The sequence below is a fragment of the Nannospalax galili genome, unplaced genomic scaffold (genome assembly GCF_000622305.1).
Source record: "Nannospalax galili isolate Female #2095 unplaced genomic scaffold, S.galili_v1.0 scaffold1387, whole genome shotgun sequence".
Classification (NCBI taxonomy): domain Eukaryota; kingdom Metazoa; phylum Chordata; class Mammalia; order Rodentia; family Spalacidae; genus Nannospalax; species Nannospalax galili.
In genome coordinates, this window is record NW_008355976.1 from 1299928 (window position 1) to 1305551 (window position 5624).

Genomic DNA, 5624 nt, shown 5'->3' on the forward strand with positions numbered 1-5624 from the left:
CAATAAATGCTAATGAAGATGTGGAAAAATTGGAGCTCTGATATTGCTGGTGAGAATGGGTATCTCCCATTTTGACTGCTCGCAGTATCAGCTTGTGAACCTCAAGTTTTGCCACTTCTACATAGTCTGTGTCTACTGTTTAACTCAGATCTTAACAATGTAAGCTTTGTGCAGAAGTCCTACCTCAAGTCATTGTGTCCTGTATACAATAGGGATGTGAATTCGTATTCTTGAGAGAGAAAAGTTAGGACACCTAATGGGGAAAGAGCATATGTGCACAGCAGACAGTTTCAATAAGAGCAGCTGGCATGCCTCAGGGAGATTATTTAGGGTTAAGGTGTATAGAGGCGTCTTTGATCCCTAACTTCCCTCCTTAGGTCCATGGCAGAGTAGCAGGCTCAAAGGCCAGTCATTGGAGGGCTTAATACTTTAATATTATTAAAGGTTACTCATTATTGACTACTAAGAGCATCGTTTGTTATTCCACAATAGTCTCATTGAATCCTTCTCTGATTCCTATTAGGTATGAAGGACTGGGACGTTCTCTTCACAAGAAGGGAACTATCTAAAGAACCGAATGTTAAGTGCCTTGCCAAGGTCACAAGCTAAGGCTCAAATCCAAGTCTCTTACCCTTAACCTTAAGTTATAGCTCAGTTCAGAAAACAAAAATTCCAAACTCCAGAATAAATATACAAACCACAAATAACCTTAACCTTATTATGGAGGAGCACTTCCTTCTTTCTTTCTAAGTTATAGCTGGAAAGTACAGGCAGCCCTCTGTGTACTCTACAGAGGCTAGAGACCCAACAGGCACTGTGGGAGGGTGGAAAGAGGCATGCTTATTATGATGACTGAACTCACACTGCAGCCTGCCTTGAGGGAGAGGAGGCAAGATTGAAATGCGATGGCCACAAAAAGGTAGGAATGTGGGGTTGGTAAGAAGCCAAAGGCAAAGTGTACTCTACAGAGGCTAGTGATCCAGCAGGCACTGTGGGAGGGTGGAGAGAGGCATGCTCATTATGATGACTGAACTCACACTGCAGCCTGCCTTGAGGGAGGGGAGGCAAGATTGAAATGCAATGGCCGCAAAAGGGTAGGAATGTGGGGTTGGTAAGAAGCCAAAGGCAAAGACCAGAAACTGAACAGAGAAGTTCTTGGAGTCATCCCCAGAGAAGCGTCAGTGCCTATCATGGGGCTGTTCAGGATGTTCCTCAGAGACTGGGCCTCCTGTTTCCTTTTCCTTTTGGGAGAACAGCTGACTGGAGGTATAACCAGTCCTCCCTTCCCAACTCTGTGCTTTCCCATCCTCTCACTGAGAGAGGAACATGACACTAGCACTAGCTTTTTTCCCCCGCTAAGACTAGCAGAAAATGAACGGAGCTGCATGCTGAGGGTGAGGGCACCATGGGCACAAGGAGGCAGCTGTGGGGACCGATTGGGGAGGGGTACTTGTGCTGGGATCAGCCTTGTGAACCTCAAGTTTTGCCACTTCTACATAGTCTGTGTCTACTGTTTAACTCAGATCTTAACAATGTAAGCTTTGTGCAGAAGTCCTACCTCAAGTCATTGTGTCCTGTATACAATAGGGATGTGAATTCGTATTCTTGAGAGAGAAAAGTTAGGACACCTAATGGGGAAAGAGCAGATGTGAACAGCAGACAAGTTTCAATAAGAGCAGCTGGCATGCCTCAGGGAGATTATTTAGGGTTAAGGTGTATAGAGGCGTCTTTGATCCCTAACTTCCCTCCTTAGGTCCATGGCAGAGTAGCAGGCTCAAAGGCCAGTCACGGGAGGGCTTAATACATTAATATTATTAAAGGTTACTCATTATTGACTATTAAGAGCATCATTTGTTATTCCACAATAGTCTCATTGAATCCTTCTCTGATACCTATTAGGTACGAAGGACTGGGACATTCTCTTCACAAGAAGGGAACTATCTAAAGAACCGAATGTTAAGTGCCTTGCCAAGGTCACAAGCTAAGGCTCAAATCCAAGTCTCTTACCCTTAACCTTAAGTTATAGCTCAGTTCAGAAAACAAAAATTCCGAACTCCAGAATAAATATACAAACCACAAACAACGTTGACCTTATTATGGAGGAGCACTTCCTTCTTTCTTTCTAAGTTATAGCTGGAAAGTACAGGCAGCCCTCTGTGTACTCTACAGAGGCTAGAGACCCAACAGGCACTGTGGGAGGGTGGAAAGAGGCATGCTTATTATGATGACTGAACTCACACTGCAGCCTGCCTTGAGGGAGAGGAGGCAAGATTGAAATGCGATGGCCACAAAAAGGTAGGAATGTGGGGTTGGTAAGAAGCCAAAGGCAAAGACCAGAGACTGGACAGAGAAGTTCTTGGAGTCATCCCCAGAGAAGTGTCAGTGCCTATCATGGGGCTGTTCAGGATGTTCCTCAGAGACTGGGCCTCCTGTTTCCTTTTCCTTTTGGGAGAACAGCTGACTGGAGGTATAACCAGTCCTCCCTTCCCAACTCTGTGCTTTCCCATCCTCTCACTGAGAGAGGAACATGACACTAGCACTAGCTTTTTTCCCCCGCTAAGACTAGCAGAAAATGAACGGAGCTGCATGCTGAGGGTGAGGGCACCATGGGCACAAGGAGGCAGCTGTGGGGACCGATTGGGGAGGGGTACTTGTGCTGGGATCAGCTGAGGCTGGGTGGGGGGGGCTTGAACAGGTTCTTCAGGGGGAGCACAGACCAAGGAAAGAGGCATGCAAGCAGAGGAAAAAGACAGGAATAATCGGGGTGACAGAAATCTTACCCGCGAACTGAGTGAAAAGGGTTAGGTGTTTGAGAGGACTAGGCTTGGTTAGAAGCTCTGTGGAGTGACAGACCAGAGTCTGCTCTCTTTTGCTTCTCAGACCCAGAGCACTTATCCCTGCCTCAGGCACTACCTCAGCTCCCTACGTCATTCTGATCCCAGTGCATCTCTAGTAGGGTACCTTTCTGGCCTCCTCACATACTTTCTCTTCTATGGGCTTCAGATTCCCTCATCCCATTAGCAGAAGTTCTTGCCTGCCTCCCAGGACTGTATCCTTTCTGTGTTGCTTCCCAGAGACCACCACCAGAAATCCCCAGCTAAGTAGCCCAGACAATGTTTGCCCTTTCTCTCCTCTGGTCACTGTTATTTTTTTCGACCCCACATTCGGGCACTGTCTCACTCATAGCTACTGTAATAGTCTAGGAAAGAAGGAAGGTGGACGACATAAGCCAACGGGAAGGACAGGTTGGGTATCCTGGCTTGTTAAAGATTTCAGCAGCAACCAGCTGTGCCTTCACTGTGTGGTCCTGTAGACACAATCCAGTAAGAGTCAAAAGAGTCCCAAGTGGAGGTCAGCAGGACTATAAAGGAGGAAAAGGAGATGAACTCTCAGGGGGGAGGGGGGCTGATTGGAACGGAAGCACTGACAACATATAAATATCTATCTAGCAAGTACATATGTGGGTGACATGGTGGCTATAAATACAGAGAACAGTTCTGTCACCCTGCAGCTTCCATGGTGGCCACCGCAAAGTTATGTCATGGGGAAAATGCACAGATAGACATAGACTTGGAGTGTGGACTTTCTAATAATAAGGCTTTTATTCTGATGTAGGTAACAAATTGATGTGAGACGTCACAGAATTTTCACCTGTGGAGGTAAGTCTCAGTTTGGGCCAGATCACAGTATATTGTGCAATGTCTGGGTAGGAGCAATTTTCTTCAGAAAGAGGAAGTCGTCCATGCATTCATTTAAAAATGTTTATTGAGGGCCAGAGGTGGTGGTGCACACCTTTGATCCCAGCACTTGGGAGGCAGAGGCAGGCAGATCTCTGTGTCTGAGGTCAGCCTCATCTACCTAGTGAGTTCCAGGCCAGCTGTGGCTACAAGGAGACCCTGTCTCAAAACAAACAAACAAACAAACAAACAAACATGGTTATTGAACACTATGTTCAGTAGAGTCTGTGAATACAGAAACAAATTACAACCTTTGTTTTCAAAGCATTACCAATCTGGTGAATCAACAGACACGCGCAAAGGTAAGAAAAATTGTACTCTCATTGTACTTTCTTGGTTTAGTGTTTTAACAAATGTTTATTTGAAATAATTGGGGAAGTTATTCTGAAGGAGTTTAAGAGGGCTTCACAAAGATGTAGATTCCATCCTAAGTTCTATAGTAGCTAATGAAGGTTCTTGCTAAAGCCTAGGTGACATAATCTGCCTTTTAAATGGTTGTAGTACAGAGAATGGATTATTATAGTGGACCCAAGATTTCATACCACAGAGGCCAGATAGGAGGCATTCGTTGTCTAGATAGAGATGACGGTAATTTAATAAGAGTGCCGAAGGAGAAAAAGCAAAGTAGGGACTGAAACATGCCTTCCAAGGTGGTCACATTACGAATTAGATGTGGAGGAAGAAAGAGGCTGAACAGAGGAATGCCGCTGGTTTCCGGTCTAGCTGGGAACACACAGCTGTGATATGCTCTGGCTTGGTCAGGATCAAGAGGAAATAGTTGGTAGAGAGACAATAAGGTTTGTGCCAGCCATATTTTGTTGGAGATTCCTGTGGGATATCTAAGTAGCTGTCCAAAGTCAGAAGGATGTATTAGTATGGCACTAAGAATAGGAGATATACATTGGAGAAGTCCCTAAGCATAAATGGTAAAAGTTCCAAGAAATCAAAGAGATAGATGAGAATAAGAATGATAAGAGAGGAGAGAAAAGGACAGAGGGATGAGAAAGCAAAGCAAGGGCAAGACAGTACAGGGCACAGTTCAGGGGACAGTACAGGGGACAGCACAGGGGACAGCACAGGGGTCAGTTTAGGGAACAGCACAGGGGACAGTACAGGGGACAGCACGGGGGACAGTACAGGGGAGAGTACAGGGCACAGTTCAGGGGACAACACAGGGGACAGCACAGGGGGTCAGTTTAGGGGACAACACAGGGGACAGCACAGGGGGTCAGTTTAGGGGACAACACAGGGGACAGCACAGGGGGTCAGTTTAGGGGACAACACAGGGGACAGCACAGGGGGTCAGTTTAGGGGACAACACAGGGGACAGCACAGGGGGTCAGTTTAGGGGACAACACAGGGGACAGCACAGGGGGTCAGTTTAGGGGACAACACAGGGGACAGCACAGGGGGTCAGTTTAGGGGACAACACAGGGGACAGCACAGGGGGTCAGTTTAGGGGACAACACAGGGGACAGCACAGGGGGTCAGTTTAGGGGACAACACAGGGGACAGCACAGGGGGTCAGTTTAGGGGACAACACAGGGGACAGCACAGGGGGTCAGTTTAGGGGACAGCACAGGGGACAGTACAGGGCACAGTTCAGGGGACAGCACAGGGGACAGCACAGGAGGTCAGTTTAGGGAACAGCACAGGGGACAGTTCAGGGGACAGCACGGAGGACAGTACAGGGCACAGTTCAGGGGACAACACAGGGGACAGCACAGGGGGTCAGTTTAGGGGACAGCACAGGGGACAGTTCAGGGGACAGCACGGGGGACAGTACAGGGGACAGTACAGGGGACAGTTCAGGGGACAGCACGGGGGACAGTACAGGGGACAGCACAGGGCACAGTTCAGAGGACAGCACAGGGGACAGGACAGGGG